This window comes from Chelonoidis abingdonii, chromosome 9 (genome assembly GCF_003597395.2).
Source record: "Chelonoidis abingdonii isolate Lonesome George chromosome 9, CheloAbing_2.0, whole genome shotgun sequence".
NCBI lineage: Eukaryota > Metazoa > Chordata > Testudines > Testudinidae > Chelonoidis > Chelonoidis abingdonii.
The window spans coordinates 63,836,116-63,853,513 of NC_133777.1; the positions used below are offsets into that span (position 1 = coordinate 63,836,116).

Sequence of the window (17,398 nt, forward strand, 5' to 3'; positions counted from 1 at the left end):
AAAATCTTGTTTAACTAAGTTTTGAGCTGCAGAGTTTCCTTTCATGTTGGAAGGGATACACTTTAGGTGCATAGTCCATGGTGCTGTCCCTCAGGTTCCCTTTGAAAGCTAAAATACTACAGCGCTTAAGAGATGAGAGATCTGTAGGGGAATTCCGCTGGGACTGCAGTCCTTCTATGATGTCTAGAGGCCTGGCCCAGAGCCTCCACCACTGCTGCCCTGGACCATATGGTGTAATAGTGACTGTCACCACTCTCTCCCCATGAGGGAGTTTTGTTGGAACTTGTAGGAAACCTGGTAGTCAAACACATTAGTCCTGTCTCCCCATCTCCCTGAAACCTCCACTATGTGCTTCCATGAAGCCCTGTTCCTCAGTACTCAGAGCATGCAATCATCCTGCACAGCTTTTTCATTCACTGGCTACTGAGTGGCACTGCATCACTGTGCTGGTTTGGGGCCTTCTCTGCAGAATATATATTCAGGATTTGGTATTTAGAGATCAAAACACAGTGCTGGTTTTTATGAAGCTTACCTTACATAAGGTTCAGTACTGGAAGCATTCTGGGCATAGAATTCACATAGGAGTCAACGGGCTTGCAGGACCTTATGTGATTATGTAGGAAATATTGGACAGGTGGGTACTGCAGGGACTGGATGAAATTAACGGCTGAGAATGATGGACCATGGAGATGGTAAGTGCTCCGAGTGGTAGATTACAGAGCACCTCCACAATTCCCCTATGCCTTGTATGCATAGGGTGACCAGATAGCAACTGTGAAAAAATGGGACAGGGGTGGGAGGTAATAGGCTCCTATATAAGAAAAAGTCCCCCAAAACAGGACTGTCCCTTTAAAAACAGGACATCTGGTCACCCTATCTATGCGTAGATAGAAGCTGTGGCTATTCCTAGTGAGTGGGGGGAGTATAGACTACATGTCTGTAGCAGCTAACCCAAGCCATGGTATGGTAAGAGATGTCTTCTAATAAAGAGGAGAAGTGGTGAGTGTATCAGTGCTACAGTATAACAATCCTGGCCCCTGAATAAGGCTGAGAGTTAATCTAATGAAAGACATTGGTGAGCCACAGCGTATGGCTTAATTTATGTTGCTCATTACCTCCAACATCAGTCCCCGAAACCACAAACTCAAAATATACTAGAGGGAATTAAATCCTCATGGTGAAATGCTGCACCATATTTGAAAATTAGCAGCAAGAACCCAGGAGCCTCACAGAATGCTACAACGCCTCATTGCACTCCTGTGGCAGATCAAAGGGCAACAGCCCATTAAAACACACCTTTTTGTATTCATGAAGCATTCGGCATTAAAAAACCAAACCTTCGTGATTGCACAAATTGACTCAGTGCCATGCTTCCTACAGCTCTCTTCACTGCAGGGGGCCAGGGAGCCTTCACAGAACTCTCACTACCAACTGAGAACAATAGGGAATAGTCATTTCATGCCAGAATTTAAAATCTTTATGATTTAGTCAAAACTATTCACTATGAGTGACACTCGCTACTGTGAGAAGGAGTCATGCAAAGCCCTTCATACTGCTTACATCCCTCATAAACCCTTACCAGTTAATTGGCGCTTCAGTTGTGCATCAGACCCTTCCTGATCTCCTTGCTCAGGGATGGTTTTTCATCCCATAATATCTAATGTATTCATATCTTTATACCCCATGCATGAAATTCATCTAAACGCAGAGAATATGAACAAGGCATTATGCATCACTTGAATTCAGTGTAAAGCCCCACCAAAGCCCAATAAAGTCAATGGGATCTTTCCATCGGACTCTTACTGAGAAGAGGATCTTATCCATGCCCCCTGCACTGGTGTGAATTTTACTTTCTTCCTGCAGCTGCATCCAATCTTGTGCTTTAACCTTCTCCAGCCCCATGACAACCGCTGACTTGTTGGGCTTGTTTCCATAATGGCACTGATCTGCTCCTAAGCTGCAGCAGCACTTCTTTTCTGGGTTGCAGCCAATCTGGTGGCCTATCTCAAATTGTTTATTTACAATACATCTAAAAGCTTTTTGACATCCCAATCAGTAGTAAAATGAAATAGTCATTGATTTCCTAGAAGATATATCAGTCTTTACATCATTATAAAGAGGAAGAAAAGTAGAGAGCTAAGAGATAATGAGTCGTAATGTCTGAGTATCTCATTCTGTCAATGGAAAAAGCTATATATATATACACACAGATTTCTAAGGACTGATAATTATAAACACTCAGAAAATATTAGCAAACTTTAAAAGCTTTTAGAGTATGTTGTACACAAAAATACTGAAGTTTTTGACCTGTAGAAAATATCCAGCTTGATAAACCATTCTAACCCTGAATGATGGCTCTGCATAAGTTAATAACCACCGCTAGGGAAATAACACCAGCTAACTGAATATAGATCTAACCCAGGCAGCACTGTTTATATTGAGTTGCCAGTCATTTCCTGAACATGACTGTCTCTATGCAGTGCATAACGGAGGTGCTTATTAGATTAGTGATATGAGGGTCATACCTTCTGTCATGATTCCTTATTTGGAAAATAAAATGGAGCTATAGTAATGTTTTCCCCAGCAGATATCAAAAATAATCTTGAACTATTAGAACAGAGTTGGGTTTCAAATAACTCGTCTCAAGGTAGGGTTTCTCAGCTGGTGAAGTACTTAGCATAAGAACTACTTGTCCTTTTACAGATTTTTTTTTAAACAATTGGAAACTGATGTCCTAATTAAAACTGTTCCCTTCAAGCAGTTTATGTCCTAACACCCCCAAATCCTACATCCTAGCTAGGTGGAGGCAAGACTAAGCAAATCAAGGTGGATTGGGAGAGGGGAACACACACACACTTTACCCCCATCTAGCCCACACACAGATGCCCAAGAAATCATACTACAGCCTGGGGCTGCATTACCTTTCCTACTGTGCCTTCCCCACCATATGAGTTCTGGGAGTTGCTGTGCCCAGACGAGTCCTGGGAGAGTGGGCACCCTTAAAAATATGACATGTTCATTCACATACTGATTCTTGTGCAACCAGTGCTTAATGTTCTTCCAGACACAGCCCCTTCATCCCCTGACACAACCCACTCTTCTGATATCTTTTCTGTGAACAGTAGGTGGCAGTCATGTTCCTTCTGCATGCTGCAACTCCTACTATTTGCTTAGGTTCCCATTGGAATCTGAGTGGTGCTGTCTGGAGTTGAGCACTCTTGGGAAAAGCCAAGAGTCCCCTTCAGTCATTCCACCAAGATACATCCAAAGCCCTCATTCCAAAACCACCGGCTCTGTCTAATCACCCTTGCTGTCTAAATAGCTCTCTTGCTGTGTTCAGAAGTCTTGTACGCAAAGCTATAAGGAAGTCACCATAACACACTATAAGGGATTATTGTGAAGATGTCTTCAAGATTGAGCAGTTTATTACAGAAAGGGAGCAAATGGCAACCAGGATGGAAATGAGGATCTTCATATGAAAATAAGAGAAACCAACATCTTTGGGGAAAGTAGGAATTACAAAGGACCTCAGTGTACTGTAGTATGTACAGATATGAAGCAAAAAACAAATAGGAAGATACAAAGCTCCGCAAGCAAATTTACATAGACTATGGGGGCAAGAGCATAGCTACGGAAGTGAAATGTGATTTGTTCATGAGTAAATGTGTGAAATTATGCAGACAGTAATAAGAGCAAATAATGTACGTGTGTATGTATAGATAAAAAGAAATATACCCGTATTTGGAAGCAAAATATTCTGAAGTGCTGTTCAGCTGGTAACTCTGAAGTAACATGCTGATGTAGGCTTCCTGGTTTATTCCTGTTGTGTTTTTCCTCTGTTCGCACACTAGTTTGTGCTTACCTTGTTTAGTATGACATATGGAACTCCTCCTACTGTAGCGAGGCTTGCAAATTCCATAGCAATTCAAGTGAAAGAGTGCTAACGCTGCTTACAGATGTGCCAAAACTATGACAAAATGAAAGAGAAACAGAACTTTCAAAGATATTGATGATGGCCAAAACCTCATCATGGAACCCATTAACCTTACCATTTATCTTTATGGGAACAGACTCAGTCTCATGTCAACTGATGTCTGGCTTAGAAGCAAATTAAACACTTCCAGCTTGTACCTTGTTTAAAAAAAGGGGATCTGGATTCAATTCCCGACTCTACCATAGTTTTCCCATGTGATCTTGGATAAATCCCGTAATTTCTCCATGCCTCAACTTGCCATCTGTAAAGTAGGGATAATACTTCCTTTCCTTCATGCTTTGTCTAGTTGGCTTTGTAAACACTTTGAGGCAAGGACTGCCTTGCTGTTTGTTTGTATAATGCCGAGCACAGTGGGGGCCCTGATGTCAGTTGGTGCCTCTAGTGGCTACTGTAATATTTCAATGGGAGTTGCAGCTATTCCTTACCTCATAGGACCTTGCCCACGTAGCACAGGAAGTTTCTGAACTTCATAGAATATTACACTGAGAAACAGAATCCAAAGTCTTGTTTACTGAATACCCAAAATATAACCTGTGTAGTTTGAGGGCATGTCTACATCATGTTTTAAAACCAAAAGCTTGTCTCTTTCACCAACAGAAGTAGGTCCATTACAAGATATTACCTCATCCACTTTGTCTCTCTCGAACCCACGGACCAACACTGCTACAACACTAGAAAGGTATTAACAGACCAGTTATGAGCTTCCTGTTGCATGCAGCTGTATTTGGAGTGGACTCAAATTTCTTTCCTAACGTAATATCAGATTGTCATGTATATCTGGAAATAAAATACAAAACTCTTTCTTCTAAGCTGCACTAATTCGAGAGCTTCCCAGCAAATAAGACCAGTGGTTATTTCCATAAAAACCATAATATTGAACCTTGTGCACGTAAATGAGGGATAGCAAGTGACTTAATATACTAATACAGTAGAACCTCAGTTACAAAGACCTCAGGAATGGAGGTTGTTCATAGCTCTGAAATGTTCTTAACTCTGAAAAAAATGTTATGGTTTTTTCAAAAGTTTACAACTGAACATTGACTTAATACAGCTTTGAAACTGTACTATATAGAAGAGAAATGCTGCTGTTAACCCTCTTAATTTAAATGAAACAAGCACAAACCGTTTCCTTACCATGTCAAATTTTTTTAAACTTTCCCTTTATTTTTTTCAGTAGTTTACATTTAACACGGTACTGTATTGTATTTGCTTTTTTTGTCTCTGCTACTGCCTGTGTACTTCTGGTTCCAAATGAGTTGAGTGGTTGACCAGTCAGTTCATAACTCTGAGGTTCCACTGTATATTTATATACCCCAAACCTTTTTTATTCACAAATCAGTTTTAGTGGATTTTTTTTTCTTTTTGGGGGTGATTATCAAAAAAAAGAGCAGCAGCAGCAGCATCTTTTATTTTTCACCTTCTCATCTTTCCTTCTGCTCCCTCCAAACTGTAACCCTCTTCCCTGCTGTCTTCCCCTCTTCATAGAACTGATCCATGATTTGCAGTCCACCCACTCAAAGATAGACCATTCTGTTGGCAGACTGCTAACTCCATGTGCCAAAGGAGATGTGAGGAAAGGGAGTCAGAAAGCAGGGCTCTTCCCCTTAAAATAATACTCATCATTTTCCCCTGATCACATTGATTTCTCTCATTATGGCTGCCAGAATTCAGACTCAAGTGGAGAACTTTCATTAGTGTTTGCAGCAGGATGGGATGTCACAGTTAGGGGCAGAACTACTCAGTATTCTGTGATTCTCCTGTAGATCCTATCCAAATATTACACAGTACACGCAAACAAAAAATGATCCTTTCAGAAAGTTCTCTCGCCACCGGACTGACCTAGCATAAATCCCCCCATTTTTTAAAATGTGCAATACAAGACAGTTAAATATAAACTTTATTCTGTTTCTTCTCTTATGAACCAAACTTCACACATGAGCTAATTAACTACATCTCAGAATGGACTGGAAATGATTACTGTACTATAAATGCTGTGGTTTCCTAGCAACCATGAGAGGTAAGTTGGAGACTGTGAAAGAGAAACCCGAATAACAGTATTTCAGACACTGAGGGGAATCTTATTCCTAGGTTTATCTGTTGGCTAGCTAGTCAATTATTTTCAGTTTCTTTCTGCTTGCCCACTTCAAAGTTACATCTTAAATCTTTAGGTTGTAAGGGAGAGATTTTTCAAAGCCACAAATGGCAGTTAGGCACTTAATTCCCACAGAACTGATTAAGTACCCAAGTGCCAATTGTGGATCTGAAAATCTCCTTCTATAATGTTGGAAAAACACAATCCTGCCTCCAGTTCCCAAAACAACATATACATATGGCACCCAATCCCCTGGACCAGGATTTTTGACCAGAAGGCTTGCCTGAATAAAGGCTGCAATTGTTTCATTGTAAAGGCATATTGCTTCGGTGTAAAGTATGCAAAGAACTCTTGAAAATTCTTTACATTTTATTAACAGTAGAAAGTTTAAATGTAATTTTAAAAAATCCTGTGGCTAACTTAGTGGACTCTCTTTTCTTTTTTGCTCTTTTGAGCTCTTGAAATACTTTGTCATTTGAAGATGCTTATAGTTACTTACAATATTTTAATACTTTAGTGGAGGTGACACTATGTCACTGGATTCCAAAAATAGTCAATTTTTCAAGGCAGTTTACAATAACATCCTAACGACCAAAACTTCAACAAACTTCGTCAAAGCTCACAAAATCACTTTGCACCTCGCTATGCAATTGCCACTCAGATGTGACATCACATAGCTAGAACTCTGGATTTCGTTTTTATCTTGGAGCAGAGAAAGGGGTCTCACTTTTTTTAAAACTGTTTTTGTTTAAGGGAAAGCGACTCATGAGAGCCACCTTAGCTATGCTGGGAACTTTTGAACCTGACAAAAAACCTCCTAAACAGCAAAGTCAAAGGCCTTTGCCTATCTCTTTTCAGTATTGAAAAAATTCCTCTATTCTTTGGCCAATTCAAAGAACTGCTCAGCTATGGTTTATATTACTCTGTGTTGCCCAAACAACTACCAAGAACATTTTACAATACCCAGTGAGAAGGCAAGAGCGTCCCTATAAATGTATTCAAGTATGTAGAAACTGATTAAAAAGTCCGAGTTGAATATTAAGCATGATTAGATTTTTATTTTGCTCCAGGCTTCTTACAGAGCAGAAATCTGTGCTGCTATCAGACTGAAATATTCCTTTAATTTACGTCTCACCTTTTAAAATGGTCAGAAATTCACTAACAGGTTCAGAAAACAAACCTGAATCTACTTAAAAACAAAAGAATTTTACTTAGCTATTGCATTTCTGAATCTTGTCAAAGTGGTGCCAAAAGGGGTCAGTGGGGGTCAGGGGGAGCGAGGGACGGTTCCTCTTCCTGCAGCACATTATGCACTGGCATAGCAGAGGTTAAAAAGAAACGGAATTAGTTTCATTTACAAGGATAGACTGAGAAATCACCAAGCAAAATGGCTGAATTTAGTAACTTCTACAAATCTCTCGTCTCTTGTAACTGAATGCAGGGCTCTGGGAATCTTTAGCTAGAGACTTGGAAACACCTGAACTAATCCTATGTTTTTTTGTTTTTGTGGGGTTTTTTTTTTTTTTTTTTGAGCACACAAAACTCCCATTGACCTTAATGCTCAAATCACAGGAGGAACTTTGTTTCTAGCAAGAATAGAGGAAGCGAGTGGGGCTGACCAATGTAAATAAGCTTACAGGGCATAGAGAAGTGGAGTTAACTGGAATGAGTGTTCATTGGTTGAATTCTTCTTGGAGATGTATTTTAAATTCATATTGCTTCCTGCTGAGATGTTCAAGGCGTGGTGGTAGTGGTTGTTTCAAGAGGTTTTATGAACACTTAAACCTCTAACACCTACAACTGAATTTCATCCTATTGCCAGATATGGGCTGTCTAGGCTGTGAGAGCATCAGTGCCAGTCATTTTGTGCACCAGTTTTTCTTCATGATATGTGGGTTTAACTCCCGTTTTTTCCAATGGTCTTGGTCTAACCTCAGGGCCACCCAGAGGATTCAGGGGGCCTGGGGCAAAACAATTTTGGGGGCCCCTTCCATAAAAAAAATTGCAATACTATATAATGCTATATTCTCATGAGGGCTCCTGCGGGGCCTGGTGCAAATTGCCCCACTTGCTCTGCATCCACGGGCGGCCCTGGGAAAAATAAACTTTCTGCACCTTGGCACAAACCCAGTTTTGAGGAAAAATTCTTTACAAGGTATCACTGGTTCTCAGCATCAGTTAGTGCTAAAAGGCACTAAAGCTCATTAAAGGATTGGACAAATATTTTCCATCAAAACTTTTTCTAGATCGAAAACTAGGGGTTTTTAAAAAGCAAAAAAAAATCAGACAATGTCTGCTTTCCTTCAAAATTTGTTGAGCTTTTTTTAATTGAAAAGCTGAAATTAGTCTGCCAAAACCTGAATATAGTTTGGGGTTTCAGAAGCGTGTGGCCAAATATTTGCTGCTTGCTGTGTTGATTGTTTAAAGAAACAAAAAATATTCTGCTTAAAAAAAAATCCACAACTTTTGAACCACCTCAGCTTTTGACCAAACGCCTGAGCCCATCCAGTGATAGATTTTTCCAGGTTTCTGATACTTTGCTGGCTTCCTTGACTCATATCTGTCTCCATAATTTTGGGTTCATTTAGCTTAGAACATAAGAACAGCCATACTGGGTCAAACCAAATGTCCATCCAGCCCAGTATCCTGTCTACCGACAATAGGACAACTGCCAAGTGCCGCCGAGGGAGTAAACCGACAGGTAAGCTCAAATGATCCTTCTCCTGCCTCATCTCACCTCTGACTCAGAGGATAGGGACACCATTCCTTACCCATCCTGGCTAATAGCCATTAATGCATCGTTAACCTGCCATGCAATATCTGTTTTCCTAGAGGACTGTGGCTCATGGGCCCCTCGCAACTGGAGACGAGTTTTAGTGTGGTTTGGTTTTAGTAAGAGCTATGTACATACTCCACGAACTCAGCATTTGAGCTTGTTTCAGAATCTGGGATGAGCCTATGTTGTGAAAACTGAAATGCTCAAAATAGCACATGCATGTGAATGGACACAGGGTGCTAAAATTAAATTAACCCAGGGGGGTCTCAAATTCGGGGTCAGGACCCCTCAAGGGGTCACGAGGTTATTACTGGGGGTTGTGAGCTGTCAGCCTCCACCTCAAACCCTGCTTTGCCTCCAGCATTTATAATGGTGTTAAATATATAAAAAAGTGTTTTTAATTTATAAACCAGTAGGGAAGTCGCACTCAGAGGTTTGCTATGTGAAAGGGGTCACCAGTATAAACGTTTGAGAACCACTGAATTAACCTCTCTGAAGCCTCAGTGAATGCAGGGGAGGGGGATCTCCCTTGGTAGGGTTGAGAAGGAGGTAAGTGGTGTAGGATATTGCTCTTCTCACGTGATTCCTTCCCCTGTGGCTAATTTTAAATGAAGCCACCCTCCCCTGACATGAATCTACCTATGGCACTGAAATTAAATTTAGACTATGATTTGGCATTTGAGATGTGAAAGGGATGATAGCCCTAATGGAAAAGATAACAGCTTGGCTCTTCTGCAAGCCTCAAACTGTGCCTCCCAAACAGCCTGGCCCTGCTCCCTATCCGATCCCCACCCCCTTCCTGCCCCCCTAAGAATCCCTGACCCATGCTGCTCCTTGTCCCCTCACCATCCCCCAGAGACCCCACCCCAGAGCCAGGCTGCCTCGCTCTCCAGGGATGCTCCGGGAGACGGGTGGAGACGGGGTCTGACTGGGGCCGGGGAGGGAGCCTCAGCCATTCCCGTGGGGGCCCATGCGGAGCCCGGGGCAAATTGCCCCACTTGCCCCCCCGCCTCCCACTCTGGGCGGCCCTGTGTGGGCTTGATCCTACCTTCCTTGTGCAGGATAAACCCTGATAAACCAAACCTTTGTGTCTCGAACTGCTAACTTCACCACCCACAGTGGCTGATTTGTGGGTAAATAAAAGTTACATATCCTTTGTTCTGAGCTAATCTTTCCCTAGTGGCAGCCCCCATCCCTGCTTATTGCTCTCACTTGAAGTATAAATATTGGGTGCTCCTCAGTCTGGCCAACCTCGTGCATGTCCTCCTTTGAACCTATACAAGGCTGCCTGAGAGATACAGTAGCAATCATTTTCTCTCAGTGCCTGTAAATTTTCTATCCTCCGCTACTCCCTATGGTCTCTGAGTGCTAAAATCTGATATAAGTAATTGGATCTCTAACCTGCTGAAGCTCCTTGGATGGTCCTTTGGTATGTCTGGTTACAAGCTCAGTGTTCCCTTCCATTAAGTAATGGAAGGACCATCAAAGCATTTCTCCTACTCTTCCCACAGAAGGAGTCTTCCCTTTCCTATACTCCAAGGAATTTCAGTCTGCTTAGAAAAATAATCCAGGGCAAAGCCATAACCCTATGAAAGGACAGTAATCTTCCTTGTACTTTATAGGTTCCAATGTTCCTTTTTACGTTACAAGTCAGTTCAGATTCTTGAGAGAGACTGTCTGTTTAGTCTAGTTTGAGTCATGTTCAGAACAGTCCTACTTTTGTACGATTTTCTCCTGCCACATATGGCATTATTTTCATTGTTGAGGAAAATCAGTGAAAAACATGGTTTTTAAAGTAGAAAATGGTATTTTCAGGTTTGCCAAATTGTGTATCTATTGCCCATTAAATCTGCATGCTATTCCTTTAATTCTACTTTTTGTTCCCACTAGAAGATGCAACATACTGTGGACTCAATCATAGTTTGTTTAGGGGTATATTTTTAAAGGGGCTGAAACCCGCCTTCCCTTTTTGCAGATGCAATTTGCACCCACAAATAAGTATTGGTGCAATAAGAGAACTTGCAGACCCAATTTAATTGCAGCTGCAAGAGCACATGTTCAAGCTGAAACTGCAGAAGGAACACTGGCTGCTCTCATAAAAACTCTCTGCCTTTGGACGCAAAAGGTGGTTCTCATGTTTCCATATAAGGTATATTCTCAAAAGGCAATAAAGTCTTTGTTAATGACAGACCTCCAAGGCAGCCTTCAGCAGTGGTGATTGAAAAGGTGGCACTCTTCCCTTTGAGAATCTGTGACCGAGCATGGTGTTACAATCACTGTTTCCTAGAGGTGTTCTGTTTCAAAATGCTAAATGCTCATGGTCATTAAAAGATCCCATGATGGGTTTTCGCCAGATCAGGGATGTTAATTTAGGGATGACGTCCCTATTTAAATAACTACATTCTAACTCCTAAAAATTCGCTCTAGTTTAGTTAGAGGAGTTCTTAATCTCCCTTCCTGAAGACTGCTATTTAATGTTCCTGGTGCAGAGTGACTGCCATGTCCTACCCAGAAATGGCTACTGTCCAGTGTCTGGAGTGTGATTCTTTTATACAAGATTGCATGTAATATATGGTAACTTACTTGCTTTACTATGACTTCCTCTGCCTTTTCCCACACATCTTCATGTTGCATCATGTCATAAAATAGATTGAGCTCATTGGGGCAGGGGCTACGTGACTGCTTTTGTGTGCGCGCGCGCGCTGTGTGTCTGTACATTGCTTGGCACCATGATGCTTTGATCCATGATGGTGCCCATCCTGCAAATGAGTGTTTAATCGCCAAATATTTGTGTGTGTTTTTCTGAGTTGATGGGTCTAAAATTGTAAGAAGTAGCAGGAAACAAGTGACAAGAGAATTCTTCCAAGGAAAAAGTAGCTGTTTAGTAGCTTTGCGCAGTGGCAGTATCGTAGCCAATGAGGTTAATCCGAGGCGCGATTATTGCTAATTGATAACTTAAAATGGATTTGTGCTCATTTCAAAAAGTAGGTTTCAGAAAATTGGCTTCTTCAGATTCAACAAGATCAAACATTGCATTGACAAACTTTATTGAAGCAGTGAGCAGAATATTGAGTTTGATGTGAGCTTTTTTCAGTTTCATCATCCTTATTGAAATGTAACCCCTGTTCAGCTCCATTCAGGAGCAGTCTGTGTTGGTCTTCAACACCCAAATGATGACAAACAGCCAGCTGACTCTTCCATGAAAACAGTTCAGGTCTCTATCTGTCTTGTATCTTATCAAGTTCCAACCCTCGTTTCTTATCTTGTAATGTTACCTAGATGTTGCAGAAAATGAGCAATTCGAAGACAAGACTGAAGCACTTCCTCACATGTTTACTACTATATACTCCATCAATTAAATTCACCTCTGTCAGAGGGCCAGCAGAAGGACTGCATACTGCTTAAGTCCCATGTGAAGCTCCTTTGAACTTCACTCCAAGTGAAGAGGAAAAAATTAAAGGTAGAACTAAAAGAATTAACACAGCCATTTAACATAAGATGACTTGTAACATATAAGGAATGAGTCAATAATAGCTAAAAACTTCCATACTGGAGGGGAGTAGGATTGCCAAATTTGGTTGGATGTATTCCTGGAGGTTTCATCACAAGACCATCTTTCATTAAAGATTAATCTCTAATTCCTGGAGATACCAGGACAATCCTGGAGGGTTGGCAACCATAGAGAGGAGAGGAATACATTCCTGATTCTACGCCTGCAAAGAAAACAGGCTATATTTTATTTGTATTGTGGTACAGTCATAGATCATAGCTAGCATGTACAAACATAGAACAAAGACAATCACTACCCCAAAGAGTTTAACATGCTGAGGATTTCATCCAAGAATGCAGACTGAAATATGACAAGGATGTCTTTGCTTAAACAATGAAAATACAATGGAAAAAATTCTCTTCTCAGGTGTAATCTCCTTCTTATTTCTGATGTATGGTTGCTGAGCACCCTATTTAAACCTTTAGCTACCTGAAAGATGCTACAACATGCTTGACATTGCAATGTTATTCCTTGAAATGTTTTAGCAATCAAGATGGAGACACAGGATAGTTTCAGACATGTTATGTAACCCTAGTACCTCAATGCTTGCAGGCCTCTAAATACCCCAGGGCCAAGCTTTCACTTATTCTGCCCTAGAGGCTTGGCAGAATAAGTGAAATTTAATGTAAAGTTCAGGAAAGCTAACGGTACCAAAAAACCCCTAAGTCCTTTAAACTGAATTCCTAGGCAGTGTTGCTAACTCATATTTAAAACCGCAGTTCATGGAAACAAGTGATTATGAGAGAATCTCAATTTTCATTAATTTAAGCCCTCATGAGAGGCTTGAAAATATGACCCGAGTTCCCTAAAGGCTCAAACCAGAAGACAAATAGCAGGAACCCCAATCTCCTGATTGATTTTTTTGAATGCTTGGGGTTGGTAATAATTGTAATTGTAGTAGTCTGAGTACTGCCTCCTCAGACTGAGAGGTATGACCAGCATATCCCCTGAGAAGGCTGTATGGCAGGTAATTCTTCTCCTGTGTTGCTACAGGCCAAACACTGTTTCATCTCTGTTAATGAAGGGCTGTGCACAGGCTGAGCTCTCTCTCTAATGGGGATGTGGCTCTGATGCACCTTGTGTCAGGCTCAGCCCAGTTCTCTAGGTGAAGGGAGTAAATCCTGGGATCAGCTGATGGAAGCTGGGTGACCTGCCAGAGTATAAAGAGAGGCCTGAGTTTTGGCTTGTAAGTACAATCCTGTAGGATAAAACGACAGTTGCTGAAGGAAAACCTTGGCAAAAGGAGGCAGAAAGACTCTCCTTAACTCCCAGGCAGAAGGGTTTGGGCAGTGAGACCTGCACGGAGTAGATACTCTGTCAGAAGACCCTGGGTCAGGGGATGGCACATGGCTTATAGAATTTACATTAAACTATTATCTATTTGGGAGAACTAAAACTCAGTCCCTGAAGAAAACGGACTGAAATATGCATGCTGTTGGGAGGGTTTTAGATACACTGACTGGTGAGTTGGCCTTCTGGCTTCCAGGCTGTTTAACTCAGCTATGTTAGAGATTCTTAATCTTGAGCAGCAGAGTATACAACAACCCAACAGTATAGATGGGCCCAGACCAAAACCCTGCATCCAATTACAGTTGCTGAATTTTGCAAAGTTCAGATCTGGACTTGATCTTTACTGTTTAAGCCCATCCCTAACTTGCAGGGAGTAAACCTGAAAGATCCTCATTACGTTAGAAAACATGCTAATGGTCATGAACATGATAACAGTGGCAAACATTTTGTTCTGGTAACTTATCCTTCAGTGAAAGGGCTTCTCTCTCTAGTTCAGGACAAGAACTATGTGTTTAAAAAAACCTACAGTTTCAATTTGTGGATTCTATTTTTATTCCAAACATGCTTTCTGCCACATAGCTAGACAATCTGAATCAGAAGCAAATAGAAGGATGGAAATATGTGGCTGATTTCTCTTGAGCTGCCTTTTTAAAAAGGGAAAATAGGAATTTCCTATCATTCCTTGTAGCATTCCTTTGCTTTGGAATGGTTTGTCAAAGAATTATCTAATCATTTTGTTTTAAGACGTCAAGTGTGGTTAAGATTAATTAGTTTTCATACAGCAATCTCCTTTGAGCAATTTATTGCCCTTACTTCCCTTGCTCCGGACAGCACAGAAAGGATGTATATCCTTGGTGTTTAAGAGCAAGTATTGAATATGAAATTGCTCCTTGGCTTTTGGCTACTGTGAAGCTTTCATGATTGATATATTATGGTAACTGTATTGATGAGTTTTACAGTTACTATCCTTCTCCCAATGCATTGCATTAGTCTTACTTTCTATTTATTTGTATAACAACTGAAATTGGGGCCCCTTGTGTTAGGCACTGCAAAAACACTTGCAGTTCCTGCCCCCAAAGAGCTTAAAATATAAATAGACCAGGCAGACAAAAGGTGGGATGGGAAACAGAGTTGAAATGAATTGCTCAAGGTCACACAGTAGGTTAGTGGCAATGGTGGGATTAGAACTCAGCTCTCCTGACCATCTCATAGACTCATATACTTTTAAGGTCAGAGGGGACTATCAGACACACTTAATTTTGCATCATTAAGCAAACTTTTGCAAGACTTCCCTATCTCCCAGTCCCATAACAGCAATTCAGTATTTATATTAACTCTGGCCTTTAAAGAGGATCTATCTACTTTCCTAATGTACAGTGTGGCCAACCTACTGTTCATCCCTTTGATATTGTAACTGAGATCTGTGCACCTCTTTAACCCAACATTTGCCTCTTGGAATATCAGAAAGCTGCCACGTGGCTATGGCTACACTGCAGCTGGGAGCAAGCCCTCCAGCCCAGGTAGACGGACCCGTATTAGTGCAACTTGAGCTAGTGTCCTAAAAATAATGATGTGGATATTAGTGCACCAGCAGAGGCTTGTACTCACTCTCCCCGAGTGGCTAGCCCAAACCTATACTGGTGCCGCAACAGCCACACAGCTATTTTTAGCATGATAGTTCGAGCCGAGCTAGTGCAAGCCTGTCTGTGTAGGCTAGGTGGCTCACTTCCAGCTGCAGTGTAGCTGTCAACTTTTCTACTGCTACACTGGCAGCAGGAAGGGGTGAGTGGTGTACAATCTGTGGGACTGCAGAGTCAGATCATCATTTCTCTGGGTGGTCCTCCCTGAACCAGTTAGATCAGTCTTGCAGCAAATGTAGCGCATGGTGTCTACTTCCCCTTTGTGCACAGGCGAATGTTCTCGCATAATGTGATTCCTTTTTATTCTGTACATTATGACATAAGCAGAAGGAGGCAGGGAAGAAACTTTCAGACTCAGCTCTGGAGTGTGTGACTTCTCGCAAAATCTTGCTTTTTACCTTTTGAGATCTGGATTTCAAAGTGTTTTTTTGTGTGGAACAGGTCTGTATGCGTGTGTGTCTGTCAATTTCACATTAATTTATAAATACTGAAAATATGTTAGTAAAGCCAGTGGTGCCTATTCTGACTCCAACCACAGTCCATATATACAGCTTCAAGAGCTGGAAAGGAGCTGCAAAGGGTTAGGGGGAATTCCCCTAGCACAGAAGCAGCACAGGGCTGCTATATGTAACCCATTCTGCTCCTGGGCTGCAGGCTCATTGCCACAGGGTTTCTAGGCTGTGGTGCTGTCCATATACAGTTATAAGGAGGCAGGCCGGCAGGGGGACTGCTCAAATTTATGCCAAGAGCTGTTCTGGCCCTGACAGCAGCCCAGAATCAAGGTGGCACAAAGATGACTTGGAGTCGCCTTTCCCTTTGTCCCACTGCTGTGTCTCTCAGGAGATACAGGACAGAATCTGTCCCAGCAATTTGAAAGTTAGGCTTTCAGATTTCTTTTGAAATGTGTAAAATGATTTAAAAGATCTGTTCTGTTGGTGTACATATGTGTCTCTCATTAAAGGTAATGAGAAGCAGCTGTTAATGGAATTACGTACATGCGCCAAAAAGCTAATAGCTTGTATTCTGTAAACAATTGTCTCTTTTTGTTATGTGAACAGTTATGTGGTTATATGTGCTCTTATAAAATAAACTCCTTTCCTGGAATGTCTATGCTTATAGACTTTAATATCATTTAAAAAATATTCACTGCATTACACTGGAAGCCTGTAACATTCAACTTCATAATCAAAGCTTCTTGTAAAGATTATAAAAAACACCTGATTAACTGGACAAAATATTGCTATAAAAGCTACTTTAGTGTCTAAGGATTTTATTCTCAAGCAACTTTTTAATCTCTTTTTACATAACCAGATGGTCAGTACAGCAGAGAATGTGCTTGCATTGTTGCCAGGGATGATCTAAATAAGCGTAGCAGTCCTAAATTATACTCACCAGTAAGAAGCATAACCACCTCTTACCTCTCTTTCTCAGAACTATGAAAAATAAACTATCCCACAATTACCAGTTTATTATAATGGCACATATCTGATATGGATTTTCATCAAATGTGGCTACAGGAAAATGTAACCATATTTATAGAAATGCTGTCTCAGGCCCCAGCATGTGCTGGGTATAATCAATGAATCTTGTATAGTTGTGGTTACCTCATACAGTTATTTTGCAGGTCAAGTGATGCTTCTGTATGTCAATGCGCAGGCGGCCGAGGTATTTTTGTTGTGCCTTTCCACCACCTCACTGCTGATTTATGGTAATTGCAAGAAAATCTAATTCCATTTGTTTCTGATAAAATAAGGAAATGGAATGATGGTATTAAAAGAAATCCAGCTGCTACAGATCACTTGTACCCCTCTAGGACTGTGCTAAGGGAATTTGTGCCTAGGTGAGCTATGCAAAGCAAACAAACTGCACTCTGTGTAAGAGCAACAATCATTAACCACTTACAGTATAAAGTGATGTAAATTTACATGGAACTTCAGGGAACATGTGTCATAAATGGATAGGTAGGTAAGGGTTAAGTTTCTTTTACCTGAAAAGGGTAACCGAACACCTGACCAGAGGACCAATCAGAGAACTGGATTGTTTAAAGTCAGGGGCG

At 41.2% G+C, this 17,398-nt stretch overlaps 1 protein-coding gene and 1 non-coding gene across 4 annotated transcripts in view; one reads left to right on the forward strand and one right to left on the reverse strand.

Moving 5' to 3' along the window:
• The window catches only part of TNFAIP8L3 (TNF alpha induced protein 8 like 3), a 61,049-nt gene that overhangs the window by 29,841 nt on the left and 13,810 nt on the right, over window positions 1–17,398 (reverse strand). For 2 of the 3 annotated variants that reach the window (XR_004373502.1, XR_012656556.1), the window contains exon 2: window positions 11,810–12,575. The exons of the other annotated variant lie outside the window; for it this stretch is intronic. The gene's annotated coding sequence lies outside the window, so the exon portion shown is untranslated. Of the gene's footprint in view, window positions 1–11,809; window positions 12,576–17,398 lie in introns of those variants that run through there. 3 annotated transcript variants of the gene reach the window in all.
• Window positions 11,749–11,885, forward strand: LOC116823800 (U4 spliceosomal RNA). Its single transcript, XR_004373504.1, has one exon. It is a non-coding gene; the product is annotated as a U4 spliceosomal RNA (small nuclear RNA).